We start from the raw sequence: 27010 nt of genomic DNA, 5'->3' as shown, positions 1-27010 counted from the left end.
ACAAAGGGAACTATCTAGTCAATTGTGCTATTTCTGGGTAGGGAAATATGGCTTTGTGTAATCATATAAAATGTTGGGATAAAAGCATAATATAAAATTTGCAGAACATTGGCAATCTAATCAAAGGAACGCTGTATGAATGACGGTTTACAGTCAGTGCATTGTCCTAACACAAGCTTTCCATTATCTGGGAATGGCTAGTAAAGGGATTCCTTCCTCTCATAGGTTCTTGCCAAACAATAGCAAACTGGAAATGGGCTGCCAAGTGACAGGCTGATAAATGACCCGTACTGTATGTAACTGGGAGAAGAAGAAAGAAGCACTCTCTTTATTGAAGTGCAAAATCACATAATATTCTTGCACTTAGCAAATGCATGTCTAGTACTTACCTTTATTCACAGATGCTGCATGAAATCAGTCACAAGTAAAATGTAACTACTGTAATACATTGTAATTCATTAGGTTGCTATCTATGTCTTTTATAACCATTTCTTACCTTTAAATATCAGTTATAGTAAACAATAGAGACCCCAGAAAATCTATTGCAAAAACATTTAGATAGCCTATCTTCATAGTGGAACCATGTGCTGCTGTGTGATTGTTACATACTTGGACACACCATCATTTGTGCTGATCATCTGGAAAAATACATTGGTTGTAGCATTGAAATTGCATTCAATAATATATAACTAATACACCTTTTTCACTGTCGCAATATCCTAGGTAATTGCCAGGTCTATCCAGGTGGCGGCTCAGTGGAAAATTATCCCCAGAAAATTACATCCAATCCGGGTAGCGACCAGGGTTGGACATGGGAAGAACCCTGGTTAAGAGGCAGTGTAAACGGGTAACGCAGGTCGAACGACCTGAGTCCCGTTTAGAGCATGGGGAGATCTGGATTTCCCAACGCTTGGAGATGATGTCATCTCCAAGCACCGGCTGAAGATTTCCACTGCACAGGTGCAGTGTGAATGGTGCCGACCTGGGAATAACCTGGGTCGGTGCCGCAGTGTGAAAGGGGTCTGTCTCGGGTCTGACCCGGTTTGGAGGCGTGTTCCAAATCCTGTGCCATACTTGGGATTTTGGTGGAAAAGGGTATAATAGTGCATAAGTCTATAGCATGAATTTAATGTTTGAATGAAATTGGTATTCACAGAGTATTCTCCAAATATGCGTCATAGCCAGCATTCTCCAAAAACCCTTCTTACATCCTGTATTTGCTCTTTGTCATCTTTCCTCCTGTACAATTCACAGTACACTGTATTTATTTCATAGGCATTACATAAACATAGCATTTATATCTATAGTTACAGTAAATAATGTGTTAGAAAGGATAAGTCTCACTCTTATGTTTTGAATTTCAGGATGCCAAAGTGGCAATTTACCTGCAGTCATAGCCAACTATCATACTCATCAGTAGCACACCAATGATGTTTTAAACAGTAAGAAATTACAAGATATTATGTTATAAGTGATATGAAACTGATTTTAATAGCTTAGGAGCATTATTGTTTTTGTTCCACTCATTTAATGTGTATATAAAGAATTGTATCCTCAGTCCTGTGCCATGGTACTGAATATATATACCTACTTGTTAGCCCCAGAGTCATCAGGATATTTGTTGGGTCCCTTTATAGAGAGAGTGTGGACAAGCATCGGGGAATGTGAATGCTGTCCATTGTGACTACCAGATCTCTCTGTAGATGCTGCGTGCCACCAAACCCTTGACAACTTCAGTGTGCGACTTCAATTCCCTGGCAGGCCCGAGCCCTCAGACAGGTAGAGCCCTGGGTATTTTATGCCTGACCACATCTTTCTTGGCACCCCTACTTTTATGCATACTTGCCCAGTGTCCCAGAATGGCCAGGAGGCTCCCAAAAATTGGGTGGTGTGGCTTGCCGCCCAGAAAAGTGGTCAAGTCTCTCTGAGCCAGTCACTACTCATCCTCAGCTGCCCACTTACTGGGTGAAGTGGGCAGTCAGGGCAGCAGATGACATGATTCACACTGAATCGCGTAATCATAGCCATGCAATACCGGTAATCTCAGCATTGTAAGATGGGAGTCGTGGCCACAATGATGCAGTTGTGCCATCATATCCTATCCTGCACTGCCTCCTATGCCACGTCACGCCCCCGCACCACTCCCTACACCGCACGACATCCTTTCACCACTAGAATGACGGCAACTATGCTTCTATGTGTAATTGTAATTGTAATTTCTGGTAGGTCACATGATTAACATGCAAGGTTGGAACGTTCCATTAACTGTTTAAAAGATTGGAATCAGACCTCAATTTCACATCACTAGTAGATTATGTCAACATGAATTATTCATTTATTAACATTTGCTCATATAGTGCCAGCATATTCTGTTGCACTTTACAATTGGGATCTAATAGTGCAGTAAATGCTGTTTTGTTACTATTAGATCCAATGTGCATTGAATATATTAGTGATGAAAACAGTGGAATCTTACTGGAGTCTCAGGTCCCTCCTCAATGTCTTCGCTGGTAAAAGAAAATTCAAATTTAAAGAGAAAAAAGTTGTACACAAAAAGATTACTATTGCTGCGCACCCAATAACCACGAGAAACATATATTTAAAGCATATGAGTGGTATCTTCCTACATCATAGAAATAGGTGAGCATAGTGAAATCCTGGTATTGTGCTACTTGCATAGCAGTGGTAGCAGAAATGAAGAAAAAAATGGTTTTGTTTATTTTGTTATTTAACTTTATTCAATTTTCTCACTTTTGTATTGGCCACAAAATAAATATTTAATAAAGAAAGCTACGAAATTGAATTACTATCTTTAAAAAAAAAATAAACATATGCAATTATCTTAGAAATAAAACTAATTATCAGCAAAGCCAATGTAGAAATGATTATATTCAAACTATCTTACCTTTTCCCAAAAATTAGAAAGTATACATTTTTTTCATAACTGTTACACACTGTAGTCATATTGCAACCAAAAAGATACTAAACATTAATGTATACCAATGCATTCACAGCATATTTTATTTATCATTATATGTTCTGAAATTTTATAAAATTATTTATAGAGTTTGAAAATCATTATAATTATTCTATACTTAGTAGGCAAACAGGCTATTAAAATGATAGTTGAGGTTGGTACGATTTCAATAAAAAATCTGTATACAAATATTTGATAAAGTAAGCTATGAAATTTAATTATTATCTAAACCAATTATCAGTAAAGCCAATGTAGCCCAAAAATACAAAAATGATTATATTCAAACTAATTTTGAGCGTGAAAATATTAACCAGTGAACACATTATAAAAATTATATAGCTTACATTTGAATTAAACATTTCCCAAAAACTAGAAAGAATAGATTTTTTTTTATAAATGTTACACACTGTAGTCATATTGCAAATAAAAAGATGCTAAACATTAATTAACATCCACAGCAATAAACTAATTTAAACATAATTATATTTTATTTATCATAACATGTTCTGAAATTTTATAAAATAACTTACAGAGTTTGAAAATCATTATGATTATTCTATTATTAGTAGGCAAATAGGCTATTAAATTGATAGTTGAGGCTGGTTAGATTTCAATAAAAAAATCTGTTAATCTAATGCAGATTTACATGGTATGCCAATTCTTATATTAAAAATATAACAAAGGACCTTTTTGAAATAAAATTAGACTTATTATCAGTCTTACTTAATGTGTGCAATGACTGTGAATTTAATATAAATTGTTCTGCTATTATGTTTGATTTCAGAACACTGGCTAAACAAAGCATCTTATTTAGGGAAGGGGCTTCTTTTTCAGGTATAGAAATTATACTTACACGAAACAAGCAAGCATGCAATGGTACTGTGTGCTACAGTAATGACTATAACTTTAACTAAACTTTTACTTATTTGTTTAGAATTATTCCAACCATTTGGCCAATAATTCTATATTATGGTTTGAGAGCAAATGTTTATTGCTTTAATATTATCATTTTAATATGTGGCATTGATACAATTAAATTATATAACTTTTTTTGGGCAAATAATCCTAACAATCTGCCTCATGTATAACAAAGAGCACATCTCTAGCACGACTTTAATTTTGAAACCTCTTGATAAGTACCCAGAGTAAACATGTCACTACAATAACAGTTGATTTATTCTCATTTTTGTCTTAAGTTAAGTATGAAAGTGTGAGTACATTGGAACTGTATTATTACTTTTGTAAGTTTACCTGTTTTTATTACATTAATCAACGTGCATCTGGAAATGTGCTTTTCTGCATAATGTACACCTGAAAGGTGGAAAATGTGTCACACTGAATGCAGGGCCATAACAGGGCACAAATGTGCCCTCTGCCACCTCCACCCCTTAAGTGAGCAACGTCATGACGTTGCATGCATGATGTCATGACATTGTGCAATAGATGCGTGGCGTCAGCATCGGTAAGTGCAGAGCTGATTCGGCATCCTGAGGATGCCTGGTCAGCTGGACAGACAGGATGCTCCAGTCAGCACTGCACAAGTGACACCCTGTTAGCCAGAAGCAAGGGCTGTGGGGCAGTAATGGTGTGAGACAGAGCAAATGAAGCTACAATTAGTCTGACATGGGCTGCCCAATAAAATAGTTTTATGTCTGGGGAGCCTCCTCCTCCACCTCTAATAGGCTTCTTAAGGAATGACAACCTCATACAGGGATGTCTATTATTCCAGACAAATCTGGTGAGGTGTCTCTGGAGACTACTAAATACTGAGAATGGCACTTTCAACAGGAGTGTTTGAAACAGATACAAATGTTTGGGGAGAATAGTAATTTTAACTGCAATGATCCTGTCCATCCATGAGAAAATTAAGAGTTTCCAGGAATAAAGGTAGGATTGTATCTTGGTAAGAAATCTAGTAAGGTTTTCAGCGTATAATGACTCATAGGAGACAATTATCTAAATCCCCAAGTATTTACATTTTTTATTTTAAAGTTAAATTGTGAAATGAAGCAATTGTCATCTAGAAAAGGGAGATTTAGTAGCACAACTACAGACTTCAAAACGTTTATTTTATACCCCCAAAAAAATTCCATAGGACATCATAATTTTAAAGAGGTGGGGAGGGAAATCTTAGGTTGGAGGAGAGTAAAAAAAAGTAATCTGCAAACAATGATATCTTGCTCTGAAGCCCTCCTAACTCCACACTATGCACATTATTGAAGGCTCTAATAGTCAAAGCAAGTGGTTCTATAACAAGGGCAAATATAGGGTGGGACAATGGACAGCCCTGACAGGTGCCCTTAGTGACAGAGACAATTTCTGAGAAGACAACATTGACAATGACCCTGGATGAAGGGCAAGTGTAGAGAACTTCCGCTCCCTGAAGGAAGCTGCCAGCCCAGCCAATGAAGCAAAAGGTGTGGGACATGAAGTACCAGACAATCCTATCAAAAGCCTTTTTTGGCATCAAGGGATAGAATAATGACAAGAGATTTTCTAGAGTTTATTATGTGGACCAAGACAATAGTGTGCCTCATATTGTCCCGGGCCTTCCTACTAAGTATCAAACAAATTTGATTATAGTAAATAAGCCCGAGTATAACTGTATCAAGTATTTTTGCTAGTATTTTGCCATAATGTTATTGTTCAGTAAGGAAGGTAGTTTGAGCAGCTACAGCAGTGCTTACATTCCTTAGAGATGATAGAAATTCTTGCCTCATGGTTCTCCAAGCAGCGCCATCTAGGATTGAGTAACAGAAAGTGTGAAGTTGAGGGAGCAAGATAACATGCTCCTGTAAACCCATCAGGTCATGGTGCCTTGCCACATTCTGTGCTTTGATCAGAGATTTCTTCAAGGGAGATGTCATCATTAAGAGATTCCGTAACTAGACGGGGTAGTTTAGGAAGATGTGATTAAACTAAAAATGTTTAAATCAAAGCCAATTTCCTAGGCAGGTGAGTCCAAGAGGAAGACAGCTTGCATAGAAAAGTAAATATACAAGCAACAACAATACAACAACACAACAGTTGTGGGAAATCAATGGGTAAAGTAGCAGAGTTTGGGACTCAGGAGTGGAGTGCCAAGGTAAAGAGCATATCATGTGTAGAGTTGGAAGCACACCAGTAAACTATTAATGGAGAGAGGTGTCATCACCTAATTAAATTGAAATTCCATTCAGGGGAAAGAGGTTCTAGACAAAGTTTGTGGAGGCTCAAATCGAGGTGGGAAAGAAAAGCAGGGTACGTGGTAAGGCTTCAGGTTTGTGTTGAGTTTCAGGAAGCAACTTTGGTGACAGTTGGCAGTCCAGGTAGAAAAAAATAAGTGAAAATGGAAGCCCCATCAGTACCAAATGTTGTTAGCACTGAGGAACATGGTCATTGGTTGGAATTCTTGCAGCTGAGCAAGTGTAGCTGGGAAGAGGTCTTGAAAGATTTGCAGAGTAGTGCCTTCATTTTTAAGGGTTGAAGTTTTCTGGCCTCACATAGGATTGATTCCTTAGCTATAAAATAATGGAGGCTAAGTAAAACATCTCTGGAATATCTCTAATCTTGCAATCTAGGCTTAAGTATGGAGCAGCTGATCTTCAGGGATTTCAAGGGCCAGTTGAGAGAAAAGTCCCTTGAGGTATTGGTCCAAATGTGGAGATTCAACAGACTCTGAGATGCCTATAATCTTAAATTGTTCCACCTGGCCCAATGATTCATGTCTACCTGACATTCTTGAATGGAGGCAAACTCGTGTCTGATTTGGTAGACATCTGTCATGGTGGACTGAAAGGCTCCAACCTCCTCTAGATGTCTCTCCACTTTGTACATGTAATCAGTAAAACTTTTGTACAAAGGGAATGAAGAGCACTTTGGACATCAGCATAAACCTAGGATTTAAGTTCTTTAATTTATTTAATGAAAGAGGAAAATCCATCTGATGATGGGGGCCAAATCTTCCTCATTGGAGTCAGAGTTGGCAGAATACTGAGGGGAATCTATCTTATTAGGAGCAGAAATAGGTTATACTTTTTCAGAGAAATATTGAGGAAGGCTTTTGGGGTGTGACTTGTTGCCCTTAGGCATGGTGGACCAATATAGGTGAGATTGAATAGGAGAGCAGATAAAAAAGTAGAGAGTTCAGAAGTGTGACAGGTGAACGTATTAGAGGTTAAGCATTGCTGAGGCTCCTCCCCTATCTCCATTCGGTCTGTAACTATATTATAAAGAAAAGATAGGGCATCCTGGAGAAATTAAAGTGAAAATTAAAGTGGGCAGATCTGGTACACCTTACCCCAACATAAAGTAATGCTCACCGGCGGCTAAGAGGATCTCCCAGGAGCTATGGAGCTGCAGCAGCAAAGGGCTGAGTCCAGCTGGCATACAGGGAGGAAGATAAGAGCCACAGTCCAAAGCGGGTCCAAGGGCTCCAATGGCACAGACCCATGCAAAGAGGAAAGATACAGGGTAGCAGGAGCAAACCACTCTTGAGGCTGCAGGAGGAGAGGGTGCTGGTGTCAGCAATAAGACAGGTTGCAGTCTGCAGGAACAGCATCGGGCGCCCAGAGAGACAATTGAGGGCTCCGATGTGGTGATGAGGAAAGTCCCCAGGTCTGGCAGGTGGGTGGCAGGCAGAGGGAAGCTAGGCCCTCACTAAGGGCGGGATGCACTATACTGAAAAATGCTGTTTTCAGTGGTTTGACCACAATCATCATATGCATCAAGCTCCATAAAGCGACATTTTCTGGAGCTTGCACCCAGTAGGCAATGCCAGCTATATTTCCTATTAGATGATGGCTTCTTATCGGACTCTTCCCAAGGTCCCCCGCAGCACATGCATGCACTAGGTAAACCCAGAAGTCCCCACCCCACAAAGGACAGCTCTTATTGGAAGAACTGTACTTTGTTTAAATATACATGCATACAGTGTTACTAAACACAGCTATGCATGTGATCAGTGATGCTATGTAAATTATTTGAACATGCATCTGTTTCACCTGCAGTATATCCATGGTTGATATGGGCTAGATGCATGGAGTATTTTTCATTCATGTCAATGGAATTTCAAGTGTTTATATACTCTACTGAAATTGAATGGGTTATGCTCCACTAATAAATAAATGATAAAATAATAATTTGCAAGGATATATCCCAACAATTTCTCAACCAACCTCAGTTCTGGACAGACTGATTCTCACTAAAGCAGGAGGACAATGGGCATGTGGCATAGTAGTATTTATAATGGGTGTAGGGTGTGCAGTGCACACGGGCCCACCTCATACCCATCACCCATAGTATACTTACCTTGTCCTGGCCAGTGGGTCCCACTTCCACTGTGGTGCCATCATCCAACTGACATCTTCGGGAAAATGGCGCTGCACATTGAAAGTAAAAACTCTATCACTGTGCCAGAACCTTCACTCTCTTCTGCCCATGCACTATATTCCCGATTATTACTGAGTAGATGGCACCACCGAGGAGTAGGGACCCACTTTTCAGAGCACAAGGTGAGATGTGTGTTTGAGGAGGGCCCTCTGCACACAGGCCCCCTTGGGCATTAATACACCCCTGGCATGTGGCCTTTCTGTTACACTGGAAAAAAGTCCGAGGCTAGGCAGACTGGGCTGGCACTTTTTATTAACATGAAAATTCAAGGCATGGGGTTCCCCTGTCATAGCAGATAAATAGTATAACAAAATAAATAAATCATATTTGTAAAAATAGAGTTTAGTTAAATAAAATATTTATTTATTTTGTATTTCCAATGTGAAATACAAGGTCATTTTATTTTCATACAAAGGAAAGTTCAAGCCAGATCTTTGGTTAAATCATTACGTAGTCCAAGCAAAATAAAATCCTCAAAAAACAACAAAAAATGCTTTTTCCAGAGCCATACCGAAGAATGAGGGAAGAAACAATTCTCCGGAGCTTAACCACTCAGACAATCACAACTGGTTTTCCAGTGCTAAGCATGATGTGATTGGCTGACATTAATGGGAGTGCCAGGGGCTACCTGCATTGATCCCACATTAATGGAGGTTAAGTTAATATCTTTGTGGCTTATAAACAATTACTAGTTCTATGTGGCTCCATTAATTTCTGTGGCCCACTTATACCTACAGTATGGCGCATGTATTGCCCTACAATGAACGAATCATAGAAACCAAGTAAATATACTGTACAGCACAATGTTAGACCACTCAACTCCTAATGTGTATATTCCACAATCCATTCCCAAACAGTTGAATGGTCTTTTTTATGTGCAGCAACAGTCTTTGAAATCATTACAGTAGAATTAACAGCATCCAAAAAACATGCTGCAGCTGCAAATGTATGCAAAATGTAGAATAAATGTGAGTAGATATAACATATATAACATATAGGGCCTGATTCTCAGTCGCACACAGCAGCATCTATTGGTGGTCGTCCATCTGCGACTTTCTGCAGATGCTGATATAAATGCCTTCCCTACACATCAGTGTTAGGTCTCTGAGATACCCACTTTTAGCGTCTGTGCAGGCTGTTATACTGATTGAAGCATCGCACCATTGAAACTTCCACCAGCCCTATGGCAGATGGAGTTTCTCCGTCTGACTTCGTCCTGCAAAATAAGTGAGTAAAAAATGACACAATTAGGATGGTAAGTGGCAAATTCAATGCATGAACACATATACTACAACAGGCTACATGAAGATACCTCTGACAATGTGGCTACATCATGTACACATATTATTTGGCCTTTTCCAGTGACCTCTGAGGAAAAAATCATCTTCTGTAATATAAAACACAGTATAGCCCTGTTCTGAGAAAATCCCAGCTTTAGGTTGTTTCTCTTCCCTCACGGGCTGTTTGAAGAAAAGCAACAAATGTCTGGAGTTTTATATTATTGGAAAAATGTTTCAAATGTTTTCATTCAATACAGATACTAACATAACAGCTGGAAGCAATATATAACTACCATTGGCAAAGGTGCCTCTCTCAGGTCCAGAATATTACTAAGAGCTTACAGAATCACAGACCAGTAGGTAGAGGCAGGGCCACACATAACAATTATGAGCCCCCTGACACATTTTGAACCTGGGCTCCCCTCTCCTTCACAGATGAGTTTGAAATATGTTTTATCTCACAACCTAATTGTAAATTGATATTCACTGAAGATCCATTGAAAATGTGGTAATATTAAGTTTACTTGCAGCACCCCCATACTTTATAGATCAGGGCAACCTGTATAAATGCCTCCTGGGGAGGTCACTCCCTCAGCCTGTGTGCATCCTAATCACACACTTCAGTAAGGTAGAGGGTCCGCACATCACATGATCTGCTGAAGTAGTTATATCCATGCCATGCACACTGATGAGCTATGATTAACATTACCATCCCAGTCTGTGGGTCACACATGAAGCAACTACCATTTCCAGTATCACTGAGGCACCTCATCCTTTGCGTCTGGGAAATATTATCATGTTGGGTGGGTCCTCAGTTCAGTATGAGCCTCAAGAGTTGCACTTTATATAGATGTCAGTCATGGAGGTGGTGCAGGTGACTTTTGGCTGAACAGGACTGTATGACCTGCTGGGCAGGGCTGGCCCTAACCAATGTGGTGCCCTAGGCAAGACTTTGGCTGGTGCCCCCTAGCAGATAATCCCACAAGACTGCACTCTTCAGACACTCTCCACCACCTCTTCAAACATTATACCCAATTTTCACTTACCTCTTAGGTGTTCCTCCCTTTTCTTTCTTCCTCTTCTTTCTTAATTTAGGAGTCTGGCAGAGGACATATAATTGTGATTCATTTGCCTCCATTAAGATATCTATCACATCTCTCTCTCTCGATTGATATACTCTGCATAATATGGCTCTCACTGCGACACACTCTGCATTATATGGCTCTCACTGCGACGCACTCTGCATTACATGGTGCTTACTGCATCGCTTTGCATTATTTCATGCCTCTGCATTAAATGGTACTCACTTCGAAGCTCTGCATTATATGTCCTCATTGCGACACACTGTGCATGTGAGAGCCATATAATGCAGAGTACGTCGCAGTGAGAGCCATATTATGCAGAGTATGTCGCAGTGAGAGCCATATAATGCAGAGTCCGTCACAGTGAGAGCCATATAATGCAGAGTACGTCGCAGTGAGAGCCATATTATGCAGAGTATGTCGCAGTGAGTGTCATATAATGCAGAGTGTGTCGCAGTTAGAGCCATATAATGCAGAGTGTGTCGCAGTGAGAGCCATATAATGCAGAGTGTGTCGCAGTGAGAGCCATATAATGGAGAATGGGTCGCAGTGAGAGCCATATAATGCAGAGTGCATCACAGTGAGAGCCATATAATGCAGAGTGCGTCGCAGTGAGAGCAATATTATGCAGAGTATGTCGCAGTGAGTGCCATATAATGCAGAGTGCGCCACAGTGAGAGCCATATAATGCAGAGTGCGTCACAGTGAGAGCCATATAATGCAGAGTGCATCGCAGTGAGAGCCATATAATGCAGAGTGGGTCGCAGTGAGTGCCATATAATGCAGAGTGCGTTGCAGTGAGAGCCATATAATGTAGAGTGTGTCGCAGTGAGGACATATAATGCAGAGTATATCGCAGTGAGAGCCAGATAATGCAGAGGCGCCATGTAATGCAGAGTCTGTCGCAGTGAGCACCATATAATGCAGAGGCGCCAGGTAATGCAGTGTCCGTTGCAGTGAGCACCATATAATCTAGAGAGCATCGCAGTGAGCACCATATAATCTAGAGAGCGTCGCAGTGGGTACCATATAATCTAGAGAGCTTCGAAGTGAGTACCATTTAATGCAGAGGTGTCAAATAATGCAGAGCGATGCAGTAAGCACCAGGTAATGCAGAGTCCATTGCAGTGAGCATCATATTATCTAGAGAGCATAGCAGTGAGTGACATTTATTGCAGAGGCGGTAAAATAATGCAGAGAGCATCGCAGTCAGCGCAATATAATACAGAGTGTTGCAATGAATGCACAGCGCCTCAGTGAGTGCCATATAATGCAGAAAGCGCCACAGTGAGCACCATAAAAATGCACAGAATATCAGTGACCTATATATAAGTTATGAAGTAATGAAGATAATATAAATAGAGCCCCTCACACACACATATAGTACACATTAAATTAACACCCCCCACACACACTACACACTACATTAATACAACACCCCACCATACAGTATTAAAATCACACTCCTAACGCCCTCCCCTTCCCCATTGCATACAGATAGCACCCCCCAGATAACACTGGGACTTACCCTGCTGGGTTCCAAGACCAGGAAAGAAATTCTCAGTGCGCCAACAAAAAGGACATTCTTTTCTTTTTTCTGCGTTGTGATTCGTCATTGTCCTTGGCAGCACCCCCAGTATCTTGACAAATAATATAATTTGAGAATAATCAAATTGGGGTTATCTTATCAATAATATACTTATACCTACTAGTGCAAAAGTTTCTTCTTTGTCCCCTTTTCCCTTGATAAACAGGAAAGAAACTGTGATGACACTGACAGAGAGCTTGCCGCTAGATTGGAGAGGAAGAGGCGGGGTCTCAGGGTTAGGGGGTGGGCCTCAGTCAGGGAAAGGCAGGGTGCTTGTAAAATAGACAGAATGGAGGGGCGGGGACTCAGGGTTAGAGGGCGGGGTCTTGGTCAGGGAAGGCAGGGTGCTTGTCGAACAGACAGAGGAGGGGACGGAGACTCGGGTTTAGGGGACGCAGTGTCTGTCAGGGAAAGGCAGAGTGCTTACGGAACAGACAGGAGGGGGCGGGAACTCGGGGGAAGAGGCTGGGCTGAGTCTCGAGCATTCTAGTCTACTGCCAGCCTGGTCAGGTAGGGGAGGGCCCTTCTCCTCCTCCGGATAGCCCGCCTACTGCGGTACAGCGTGGACGGCTGACCGCAGCGCAAAGTATTAAGTACTATAATAATGAGTCAGATTGACTCATTATTAGTACTGACTTTATTGTTGCGGGCCCCGGTGCAATGCACCGCCGATAATTCCGCGGACCCTGCCGCAGTTGCTGAGCCATGGGATGCCCCTAAGGCATTCCAAATGCCCTAGGCATTTGCCTGTAATGTCTATGCCTAGGGCCGGCTCTGCTGCTGGGCCCCCAGACAACAGAAGTGGAATTTGTTAGGGGTATCATGTATGCATTGTTATGTATATAACCCCTATCTAATGTACTGTAATCAATTGTAAAACACTTTCCAGCTGAGTGTGTCTACGACTTATCTTTTCTGCGGGTTCTACATCTTAAGGCTGGCTGAGGTTGAATGCTTATCTGTTATGATAAAAATAAATACTAGGTTATATAATAAAATTCAAGCTAATATGGCACCTCTATTTCCCAATGGGAACTATGTAACTGTTTGTGTTAGTCCAATCTCCAACTGTGACCTGTGCCTCTTCCTAGAAACATGGGGGGAGGCGGTTGGTGGTGATTCAGTAGTGGACAGAATTGCAAAGCCGCATGCAAGCAGTTTTGCAAAGCCGTCCTTGCAATTATGTCAATGCAGCAGGTGGCGGCATGCTGCATTACTTATCCGAACTGCATCCAAGGATGCAGCATTGGAAAATCTGGGATGACATTGACCGGCTGAGTGACCAATGGGGTCACGCAAACCGGCTGCCACAGATACAACAAAGGCCATCGCCGCCCCCTCCTGACCACAAATTGCAGCAGACTATCAATCACTAACAGCCTGCGTTTCTCTGACCACCCCCTGTCACCACTCCCAAACACTGACAACCTGTCACTCACTCTACGGTGGATTCCTATGTGCGTCCGTGAGTCCAGTGAGATCACTGCACACGCGCAGTGCAGCTTATTTGCATGCGCAATTGCAAACAATCGCTCGATTGCGTGCGTAATCACCTTTGCGTCCGTCTCTGAATCAGACTCTCTGTGTATTAGTTGTGACTGTTTCTGTGGACCTCTGCATAAGTTACAAAACATCTGGTTTGTTCCTTATCAGTCTTGGAGTGAGCTATTATTTCAGCACCACATAAATATCCAGTATCTTGCATTTAGTCCTTAATAGGGTTCCCATGAAGCTAAAGGAGATTCACTGACAATTCTGTGCACCCTGGCCACCACTGCTGCACCACAAATCCAACATCATTGGGCTTCAACTCAGTAGTTAAAACTGCTTTTTATGCTACTCAGCTTAAATTTCTGGTGTTACCAAATCGATGCATGAGTCTAGACTATGGGGTAAATTTACTAAAGTGAGAGCTTTTAGAAGTGGAGATGTTGCCCATAGCAACCAATCAGATTCTAACTATTATCTTCTAGAAGATGCTAGTTAAATGTTAAGTAGAATCTGATTGGTTGCTATGGGCAGCATCTCCATTTCTAAAAACTCTCACTTTAGTAAATATACCCCTATGTGTACACAGAGTACACCAGGTTTCTTCATATAGCCTGTTGTAGTATATATGTTCATGCATTGAATTTGCCACTTACCATCCTAATTGTGTTATTTTTTACTCACTTATTTTGCAGGCTGAAGTCAGACGGAGAAACCCCATCTGCCATAGGGCTAGTGGAAGTTTCAATGGTGCGATGCTTCAATCAGTATAACAGCCTGCACGGCTGATTGGCTGGCACCTTATCACTTTTCACTCTGTCTCCTAACACTGCTTAGTAAATAGACCCCTATATTTACAAGAGACCTTAATTAAATTCCACAAAAATGGACCTTAGCCCTAGAACAGCCAGAACAGCATTTGTTCATAAAGAAAAGGTGATAGCGCAACACATGAATATAGGTGTATCATAAACGCCTGAATAGTGTAAACTGATAGTATGTACCTAGATACAAGGCAAATGCATAGACAACTGATTTAATTATAAAAATAAATAATTATAAATAATTAAAACAAAAGCACCATGGAGTAGGTGCAGCTGTGGTACATAAGTAAAATATAGCTGGTCTTATCATAAGCATATAAAACAAACAATATAAATGAATAACATTGGGTATATGGCATATAATATGATATAGTTGTAACTTCTTTGAGATAAAAAGTCAATAAATAAAAATGTTAAAGGAATCAATGTGGGTGTGACCATAGCGCCTTAAAAGTACATTTTTTCAGATCCCTATGAAAAAATGGGGAATGAAAAAAACCGTATAAGGATGTTTTTCAATGAACCTAACCTGCAGGTAGGTATGTATGAGCCATGTCCAGGGTATTCCGTGGAGATACTGGAACAAGTGGTAACTCCCAATTTATTTATCAGCTGGGCAGCTTGGTGCAGTGTACTGAGGGAGATCCTATGATCCTCAGCCTCAGCTATATTCCTGCTCCTGTGTCATCCAGATAACCAGAACAATATTTGTCACTGTTGTTGTAAATACTCTACATGAATATGCATTCATTGCTCCAAACAAACAAAAGATCATCTTTGTACTCAACCATAATGAATAGGCTTATGTAGACAAAAGTGATTGGACACCTCCGCGCTAGCGAAATGCATACCATGCATGCTATTGCACACTAGGGCCACTAATATGGTGGTTTTGACAAGAACATTTCGTAGGGAAGCCCATGCACTTGCAGTTCTATAGAAACAACTAATTTTTTTTATCAGGATGACAATGCCACCTGTCATGTTTCCAGGGTGACGTTGGACTGGTATACAGAAAATTTGGCAACCTGGATGGACTGGCATGATCAGAGTTCAGATCTTAACCCCATTGAGAACCTCTGGGATGAATTGGAGTGACGGATGATTTCTAAGACAACTTGACCCTCTTCAGTGTCACAGCTGGTCACTGTACTTAAGGCAGAATGGCAAAACATACCACCTGCTGTTGTCTAGGAACTTCTGAGCTGTTTGCCAAGAAGGGTGTCTACAGTAATGACTGCACGTGGTGGACCTACAATATACTGATGTTAATAAAATCTCATTGATCTATTTGCTGTCAGTGTCCAATCACTTTTGTCTACATTGTGTAGTATAAACAGTGATCAGTTTTAGACTGTACCTTGCAACAGATGAGAAGAACTCTCCACAGTCAATGCCTGATTTCAGTCAGATTTGTTGAGAGCAAGACTTCCATTGATTTTTAGCTTCTTGCAGAAGATCCACTTGTTTTTGACTTTTTACAGTTGCTCGACCTGTATACAATGGTTGTTCAAAGCTGTAAGTTCTTTTTCTATGGCTAATTTCCGCTCTTGCCAGTCACTGCTTGACTTTGATTTTTGATTAATAAATTGAGGTTCACAGCAGACAAAGCAATTTTCCAATATGTATTTTAGGTGATCTACCTTTGTTGCTCCTCATAGAGCACAAGCTCTGTGATTCATCACTTGTATCTTTGGTCTCAGTTTCCAACAGCTGTTGGCATATCTAGCATCACAAGTTTTCGTGGAGTTGCAATATCCAACTTGTATTTAGTTGAAGCTTTTGGTTACTAATGTCCCACAATCTGCATCCTTTAATTTCTTGATAATATAAAACAAAGGATGAATTTTTAGAAATAGTCCGCACAGGAGGAGGTTACATACTGAGTAAAATGTACTGTATGGATTGTTCGTAATGGGTCTCCCTTATTAACTAGCAGTATAATTATTAGGATAATAATATACAGTATATACCAGACAATTCTCTTATTCTGTACATACAATTTTTAGAGAAGGCTTAATCTGGTCTGCCAGTGGTGCACCCTGAGTCAGTATAATGCAGATAATATCCAAGCACAATACATGAGATGGCTTTTGAACCCAACGTACACCTTCTTTCTTTAGGGATATGGGCATATGCTTTACACCCAAAGACACGAGGGTGACTGACATTTGGCTTTTTATTGGACCACATCTCAAATGGTGTTTTATTTTTAACTGTCACTGTAGGTGCTCATTTCCTGAGGTATACCGCAGTAAAGACTGCCTCTTCAGTATAAGCAATTGTTAATTGGTTTTGGATGCCATTTCCCTTTAGAAAAGTACAGTAGCAAGATCACTATTCTCATATTCTCCACAATTGCAAGATCTCTGTACATTTATTTTTAGGCCTGTTTGAGTCTCTACCAGATTCTTGTATTCTGCAATTTTACTGGTTACTTCTGTCTTTGCATTCAGGAACTATACACACGTCATTCTTGTAGCATCGTCTATGAGCATCATGAAATAGCGGTTACCACTCATTGGGGTAGATGTATGATAGCGGCACTTAACGTGCCGCTATAACGCTTCCTGCTTCGCCTCTTTACCGAGGCAAAGTAGGAAGCACTACTGATGAGATGTAAGAACATCTCATCGGCTGGAGAGGGGGAGTGTTAACTCCCCCCTCTGGCGCTACCCGCTAGAGACAGCAGCGCATCAGCCTAGTGCTGATGCACTGTGTCTCTGTCATGGCCGGTTCCACTGAGCATGCACGGGATGTCGCAAGTATCGCAAGATCCCCGCGTGCAGCCCTGGAGCCGGCAGCAGCCCCATCAGGAACAGCGCTGTCCCTGCTGTGGGGATAGGCTAGCGCCAGGCGCTACAGCCGGCTGAATGGTCATGTGGTATGACCGTTCGTACATGGCCCTGCTGCTCGGCGCTGCTATCTTGTAGATAGCAGCGCCGATAATAACAGGGGCGCATAGCGCCCCTGGCATTTACCACCCAGACCCCCGATCATACATCGGGGAGAAGCATTATCAGCGCACATAACATGCGCTGATACCGGTTCTAGGCTTCGTACATCTACCCCATTGTGGTATATTCACTAATGTGCGGGTTTTTAGAAGTGGAGATGTTGCCCATAGCAACCAATCAGATTCTAGCTATTATCTTCTATAAGGTGCTAGATAAATAAGTAGAATCTGATTGGTTGCTAGGGGCAACATTTCCACTTCTAAAAACCCACACTTTAGTAAATATATCCCACTGTCTCTACCTCCATCAGTCCACACACGTCTGTGTGCACTAGTTCCAATGGTGCTTTAGCTGCTCCCAAAGGTGATTTATCTGAATACCATTCACACAACTTTCACATTCTGGTCTTTCTGGGTTGTTCACGGACATCCCCATCACCATGCCTTCTATAAGTTTCTGTACATAGTCATATCCTGGGTGACCAAGTCTCCTATGCATTTGCTCCATAGACTGAAGCCAAAGCTCCATAGACTCTCCTCGCCTAATCCTAATCCTCCCCTTAGAGCCTTAACCTAAGCCTCCCCTCCAGTAATCTAACCCCAACCCTCCCCCTCCAAGTCATGCAGATTGTCGACATTTCACATATCGACACTGTGAACCTGTCAACATTCTGCACATGCCAACATGTTCAATGTTGACATTTTAACAATGTTGACCTCAAAACAATGTAAATGTCAAAATTAAGACTACATCCCATCTGGAAGACTGGTGAGGAAAATACATACTCTTTGTATATGCAGTAGAGCAGTGGTTTCAAACTCGGTCCTCAGGATCCCACACAGGTCACATTTTGCAGGTCACCCAGCAGATGCATAGGTGTATTCATTACTCACTGACACATTTTAAAAGATCCACAGGTGGAGATAATTATTTCAAATGTGATCTGTGAGGAGACCTGGAAAACATGCACTGTTTGGGGTCCTGAGGACCGAGGTTGAGAACCTGTGCAGTAGAGGAACACAGCTAAAAATATTACTTAATTCTCGTGTTCCTAAAATGACGGGAGGAATGTGCTTAACCCGTAGGAACTGCTATTTTTTAATTATTGGATATTTACATTGTTATTTAACATAAACTGATTTTTTACTGTATCGTTTTATGATATGAATTATGGTGCCTACTGTTTATCCTCTATTTATACATTACATTGTAATCTATCAGTGAGTTTTCATAAAAGTCCTTATAGTTTTAGAGGTTTTTTTCTCAAGTTTCCTTTTGAATTTTCTGTAGCTTCAAATATGTTTTACATAGAATGTCTTCATTATCATGATTTTAAAATAACAGTCTTCAAATGCTCTCAGATTTCTATCCCGGTGGTGTTTTTCTTAGGTGCTTTTGAAGTTTGGGAACATTTCTTTGATCTCGGACCAAACCAGAACTGCAGTGTCAAGAAAACAGCACCTCTGTAATCCATGGCTGTTTAGAAAATGTGCTCATTGGTAATGGTCACCAAATGCCAGCTGTTTAACCTTCCTGGCATTTACAAATTGCACTAGGTTGCATCAGAAATATGAAATGAAAATGGTTAGTCCTTTAATAATAGCTCATGCATGATCATGAAGTGCACGTGTATTGTTATCCGATCTGCACACGCTGTTGTGTGGTCCTACTTAGAGATTATTTGCCTCATATAGAGATAAGCGCAGTCATGCAGTGTTTGAAATATTTATGCTGAAAAAAGTAAAGCTTTCAGAATACCAAATGTGGAGAAGTGCTGCTTATTTGACATATGTTGTTTTTAAATGAAGCTATTACTTTGAAATGATAAATCACTGTACAGCTGCATAGCACAGATATTACAGTCTGAGAGTTCACCCAAAGTAAAAATAATGAAAAATACAAAATAATTTGAATGATTTTCCATCATGGAAAGTGTTTATCTATAAAGCAGGGCTGTACTGGGGGTCATAGGGCACAAAGCAGAGGGGATGGCACAAATGATGTACCTGCAGCACCTGTGTCCAATTTGTGGAGTGCCTGCTCTTAACAGTAGGTCATTCCCGGTCCTGTTCATAGTACAGTAATGCCTCATATGGCCGAACAGTGGATTCAGCAAGCAACGAAGTTGGTAATGCGCACGCAATCGGCTGATTGTTACGTTCTGCACATGCGTATGCATCGCAGTGTGCGTGCACGAACTAACTATTGCGATCAGAACTGCGATCGCAGTGACTATGCAGACCCATCGCAGAGTGATTGACAGGAAGTGCCGTTTGTGGGTGGTGACAGGGGGGGGCATTGGAACGCAGACGTGCCAGTGCGTTTGAACGGCGTTGCAGGGGTGTGCATAAATTATCCACTGTGATGACCTATGCAGCCTGAAGACTCATAACGTGCGCCAGAGCCGTAACTAGACTTTTTGGTGCCCTGTGCCAGAAAGAACATTGGCGCCCCCCCATTTTTCTAAATTTTTCAAATAGGGACATAAGATGAAATACCAAAAAAAGGGCCAAGGAAGAGATAGGGGAGGCCAGAACATGCTGGAATAAAAGAAGAGGAGGCTACAAGTGAGAATGATAATAAACAGAAAATTGACAGGCCCAAGCAGCACCCCCTGCCCCGGGGTGCCCAGTTACGGCCCCAGCGTGCGTTGAACTTAGCAATTTCTGAGTAAGGTCAGGGCTTGTGCAACTGTGTGTGTGAGGCTGCGATGGTACTCGATTGTACCGATGGTTTTGCAGTCTTGCTAAAACTTACGGATGTGTGTAAGGTAAAGTGGGCGTCCTTATGTAGTGCTGCAGGGGAATAGCGATCGCAATTAATTAGCATACTATCACAGTTGAACTGCGTGCGTAATAGCTATTGCATACGCAGCTGCGTACGGTAGTGAATCAGGCCCAGTATTTGCAGATATGTCTGTGAGGATGTTCCCTCTTTGTAGCACTATGATTGCATAGTCTTCTCCAGGTAACAGCACTTCAATTATTAGCGGCAACATTATACGAAGTCAAAGCATTCTATTAATTGACATTTCCAGTTGGACTATTCTTTAAAGTGGAGAACAACAGATGTTTGTATTTGTATATTGATTTTGTGTTTATTTAATTAAATTTTTATATTTATTAATAACACTGTCAAGGCTCTTTTCTGTTTGTGTAAATGTCACATAACACTATTGTACATAAAAAATCTTTTGTCCTTGGGTAGTAAGTGCTGTTTCTTAATTGTTTATGTCTCAAAAGTAAGGTAAACAGTATTTATTCCCCTCAAACTTTGCTGTTTTTTTATACTTTGAAACTTTAAAATATCAGATGGAAAAAGGGTGGATTTGCATTTTCTTTTACACAATGTGGGAAAAATATCAACATATGTATGAAAATTAACACATAAAGTTGTATAAACATGAGTAACTTTCCGAGATTTACGATTATACAGTACATCAGTTTCATGAATTATCCCACACATGTAGTCTCCCATCATGTTCTTATTATACTGTCCTTGGTAGCGACGTTCAAACTCCAGTATATCCTGGTGGAAGCACTCAACTTGCTCCTCCGAGTAAGCTCCCATCTTCTCCTTGAATTTCTGAAGATGAGCATCAAGAAAATGGACTTTGCGGGACATCCTGCACCCCACTGTGCCAAAGTTCTTCACCAAAGTCACAACCAACTCCATGCAGTTTTTTGCCTTGTGATTGCCCAGGAAGCCCTGAACCACTGCGCTGAAACTGGTCCAAGCAGCTTCCTCCTTCTGAGCGAGCATCTTTGAGAATTCCTTGCACTACAGGAGCTTCTTAATCTGTGGTCCCACAAGCACACATGATATGACCTTAACCTCAGACACCTTAGGGAAGAAGACTTGAAAGTACTTGAAGTCTGCAGAATCCTTATCTAGAGATCTAACAAATTGTTTTTATAAGGCCCAACTTGATGTGTAGTGGATGCATCAGCACCTTCCTATAGTCCACCAGTGGCTCCCACTTGACTTTATTCGTCCCTACACAGAACTCTGTCTGCTGTGGCCAGTCTCGTCTGTTGTAGTGTATCTTGGTGTCCCTGCTTTCCCAAAGTTAAAGAAAGCAAGGAAACTTGGTAAAACCATCTTGGAAACCCATTAGGAATCCCACCATTTTGTAGTCTATGATGACCTCCCAGCCATACTCATCATATTTCATGGCTTCTAGCAATATAAAGTTAGTGTTATTGGACTCCCCTCTGGCAGAGTTGGACTGCTCTGAAGCCCTTGTGTTGCAAACACACTGAAGTATCAGAAATGTCCTGGTAAATTAGAACATTTCAAAATACCTTTGACCAGGTCACAAAAGCATAGTTTGTGGGGAATCATTTGCATTTTGTATACTCTTGGGGCATAGGCAATTAGGAAATAACATTTCAAACACAAGGACAAACAAAAGAAATAACATTTGTTTCATAGTGAATTATATTATATATATTATTATTATATTGTAGTAGGGTAATGTGACTTTCATGCTAATACTGTCAAACCATATGTCTACACTATGTCTATGCTATTGTGGGGTATACTGTACCTGGAGCATGTCTTGAGATGTGTTTCTATGGCAGGATGGATGGTGTAATAGTTAGCATTACTGCCTCACAGGACTGAGGTCTTGGGTTTGATTCCCAACACATCCCTAACTCCCCTAGTTTGTTCCTACAGTCCAAAAAGTTAATTGACTTCTGACAAAAATGCATTCTAGTGTGTGTATATGTGGTAGGGAATATAGATTGTAAACTCTACTGGGGCAGGGAATGATGTGAATGGCCAAATATTTCTGTAAAGCGCTGGAGATTTTCCATGTGTTACTATATATAAAAAAAACAAACGTAATAAATAGAAAAATAGTTTAGTACACTCGTGCTCCAATAAACTGGAAGTGCAGCTCAAAAAATGTGACCTACACACGTCACCAAAAATACATAGACAAATAAATACGAAATTAAGTGCTCCTTCCTCTGAGGTATTATAAGAAATAGTACATTTCAATAAAAAGTCCAGGATGATTAGCAATATTCCTAAAACAATGGCTTTCTCAGTATATCTCCTTCGGACAACAACCAGCAAGTACCCCTTCAGTGTCAAACAGCATCTCAAAAATAAATCACAACAGGGGACCTCCCATAGTGAAATATTGTATCATTTATTACAGCTTCAGAACATAAAGCATATCACAAAAAAACAGAGTATAAAACAAGGTGGCAGCGTACCAAAATTAACCTTTTTAGAAAGGCACAGTGACAAGCATTAGGGGTGATAATCCTACCCCAAAAGCAGTTCACCTTTCCAGATACAGGTCCCTTCCACGTTTCCAGGTAATGGCAGCTCCCACAGACCAACACGTTTACTCTCAGTAGCCTTTGTCAATATACCTATGCTCCTTGGTTCGCAGTATATATAGGAGAAGTCTATATATACTGAGCTCACTGAAAAAATATGGGGAAAAAATATGCGTACGGTTCCTCCATATTTCCATCAACCAGAACTGTGCTCTTACTAGCGGAGGGTGGGGGATCCTGCCACAGCCAGTGGACACACTTGATGGGGTCTTCCAGTCAAAGCATTAACCCCCCAACTAGTCAGCCTTGGGGACCTCCCCAATAAAAGGGTCCTTCTTCTCCAGGTAACGCCATAGCTGAACTGGAGAACGGGGCTATCCTTTGCACCCCTGGTAGGTGGGTGCGAGGTTGATAGTGATAAAAAATTGATTTTAAGTAATATTGTCTATTACATAGGGTCTATATGTACCAGCAGGCCTCCCCCGCACGCAAGTACCTATAGTGCTCCTGTAAAGGAAAATTAAAATAAAGACAGTACACACACCATAGAAAGTAAAAATGTATTCCATACTCAAAGTGCAGGTTTTTAGAAATGGAGTTGTTGCCCATAGCAACCAATCAGATTCTACCTATTATCTTCTAGAAGATGCTACAGTAGATAATAAGTAGAATCTGATTGGTTGTTATGGGCAACATCTACACTTCTAAAAACCTGCTCTTTAGTAAATATACCCCTACGGGTCTCATTTAGCACTTGGAAAAAATCCAAATGAAGAATGAAAATATACCCCTTTACAAACCACACTATGATACATACTGTGTATTTTACATGCAGGCAGGGGCGCTGGAATGTATTTATGTTCGGGGGGGCAAACTAAATTAGTTCCAATGCAACACCACCCTCCAACTTACGTGTTGCTGGAAGTGCAGGGACTGGAGCGGTGGCCACCATTGGTCAGGGGCTGTGCTTCATAGCAATAGGCTGCACAGCCCTAACATTGCACGGAGGAGGATGTGTAATGTGCAGTCTTTTAACTTAAAGACCGCACATTATTGCTGTAAAGCACATCCCCTCACCAGCCGGGGGTACCCTTAAATTGTTTGGGGGGCGAGCGGCCCCCTTGCCCCCCATTCCGATGCCTATCAATGAAGGGAGTATACTGCCTTCTTTTACATATGCACTGTCAGTTTGAGTTGACCTAGGATGCACCTCCCCAACTTTATCTAATACATTTTGAATAACTACCCCTGTAGTTGAACATTCTATGCAAAATTGTATGTTGTAGCTTAATTTAATCTAAATGACTCCTCCCTAATCCTGAAACATTAATAGATTGTTTTCTATATGGAAGTGACTAAGAGTATACTGTAGCAGTGACTGATTCCCAGCGATTATGGGAAAACACTGATTTATTTATCTTTCACAAGTATATGAGGTAAATACAAAAATCATTATTTTCCTTAACATTGCTTCATAGTACACAGGAACATAAAGCTTAAAAGAAAAATGCTTTAATCTTAACATACATAAATATTTCTTCATGTTAAGGGTTGTAAAGATGTTTTATGCTCTACTATAAAGATAGCAGGATAGTCATGCAATGGATTGTAAGTTGCTTTTTTAAGCTAAATGCAATACAGGCATAATATGCTGAAGTATTGAGTCAGAGATGCAAATGAAAATTTGGGAGCCAGGAATCACTTTGCTTTTTCACTATTTGATGTATTTGCATTAATTCTTAGCAAATTCCCAATGTCTCCATGCATGGAGAAACCATTAACCAATGACAATTCGATTACTGCTATTTAATTAAGCAAGGGAGATCTGAGGGCATTTAGTTTGAAAGAATCCACAGTAGTGGGCTAAACATGTAGCAGCCATCTCAGTGATGGGACCTTTCCATTACTGCTGCCACTGTGTGCTTATTAGGACATTACAAGTCTGCTAAACGAGGATGAAACAACGAGAGCCTCCTGCTACCTACAGTGTTGTCTCCTGGCTAATCCTTTGGGCCTGGTGGAGCAGAGCAATTAGAGGCAGCGTACAGGTCATTCACCATACTGTGTTATTCTCTGGCCATTCTGGAGGAAAGGTACAGTTGGCTGTAACAGAGACCCTGCAAGGCTCTATCAATGTGCAATTGTGCTAATGCCTCAGGAGATAATACATCTACTTGATGCCACACAACTGCAACATTTATTTCAAGTGGACCAGCATCTACAAATTGGTATAATTTGATTAAACTAGAACACAAGGATATTTTATGTATATATCTACATATATATATATATATATATATATATATATGTGTGTGTGTATATATGCAGTAATCCACGGCACTCACCATTCCTAGATTTGGGGTGCAACATGGCATGTGACCATATTGTTTAATGCATTTAAGCTTGCAGCCCCCATCAAGCGACCCCGCTTTACTGCAAGTTCCTACTCTATTGCTCAGAATTTTAACATGGAAATAGCTATTACATTAGTGTTAAACTCAGGGTATGCTATCAAGGTTTAAAGTTCACAGCAACTTTGCTTTTAAACGTGAGACAGTCTCCTAGCAAAATATATATATTTCCAAATACGGTACATATAACAAGCTATATATAGATATACATAGGTACTAGATGTTTCCTAGCTTTCCTGAAAATTTTAGTACATCTGTTGGTAATAGTACAGGCATTCTTTTACTCATTCTGTCTGGCCATTGGTTTGTCGATGAAACCCTGTAGACAGATCCAACAAATGCCCAGATTTATTTATGTGACTCTATACCAACTGATAGTCAATCCTTCTACATGAGAGCTGTTTTCTATATTGGTCCTCAGTTTTTTTGGAACTTTGTTAACTGAAACACTATAGGCAAATAGTCATACATTAATATGCACTGTTATTCATCTTTAGAATGCAATATTTGAGTGATTATAGTTGCCTGAATTCATGAATTTCATATTTTATTGTGTACTAGCTGAAGTACCTGTCATTGCCTGGGTTTGAATCTACAACTTATTAAATTTTATTATGTGATGTCATCCAAATCCATGCAGAGGAAGGCCCAGAACAGGCTCCCTGGGTCAAAGTTCTGCCCAGCGCACTCTGCCATGAGGTCCGACAGGGACCCCAACCACTCCATTAGGCATCCCAGACCAATTATTACCCCTCTGTGAAGTTTTCATCCAAATCCATCCAGTGGAAGGCCTAAAAAAGGCTACCCAGGTCACAGTTCTGCCCAGATTCAACCAACGGGAGCTCCAATTGGGACCTAAATGCCCTAGTATGTTTTCTGGGAGCCAATGTTACCACTCTGTGAAGTTTTCATCCAAATTATGTGATGTCATCCAAATCCATCCAGTGGAAGGCTCATAACTGGCTAAATAGGTCAAAGTTCTTCCCAGCGAACACCAACGGGAGGTCCGACCACGTCTTTAATCCCTTAGTATGTCTCCTGGGAATCAGTGTTACCACTCTGTGAAGTTTTCATCCAAATTACTGTATGTGATGTTGTCTAAATCCATCCATTGGTAGACCCAGAACAGGCTACCTGGGCCAAAGTTCTGCCCAGTACACCCCACCATCAGGTCCAACCAGGACCCCAACCACTCTATTAGGCATCCCATACCAATTGTCACCCCTATGTGAAGTTTCCATCCAAATCCATCCAGTGGAAGGCCCAGAACAAGCTCCCTAGGTCAAGTTCTGCCCAGCGTACAACAACAGGAGGTCCCACTGGGACCTCAACCCCCTAGTATGTCTTCTGGTATCCAATGTTACCCCTCTGTGTAGTAATTGTCCAAATCATCAAGTGGAAGGCACAAAACAGGCTCCCCAGGTCAAATTACTGCTCAACTTACACCAACGGGAGGTCCGACCGGGACGTCATCCCCCTAGTATGTCTTTTGGGATCCAATGTTACCACTCTGCAAACTTTTCATCCAAAGCCATCCAATGGAAGGCCCAGAACAGGCTCCCCCGGTCAAAATTCTTCCCAGCATCCCGGGGTCAAAGTTCTGCCCAGCCTACACCAACGAGATGTCCAACCAGGACTCTAACCCCTCTAAAACCTAACCAGGATTCAACTGGATGACCTCTCAATGGTTTCATCCCATTCAGTTCCAGGGTCTCCGAATGCATAACCGGATAAAC

The sequence above is a fragment of the Taudactylus pleione genome, unplaced genomic scaffold (assembly GCF_031769625.1).
Source record: "Taudactylus pleione unplaced genomic scaffold, aTauple2 ptg000036l, whole genome shotgun sequence".
In the NCBI taxonomy this organism is placed as follows: domain Eukaryota; kingdom Metazoa; phylum Chordata; class Amphibia; order Anura; family Myobatrachidae; genus Taudactylus; species Taudactylus pleione.
Note: the sequence above shows the minus strand (reverse complement) of the source record.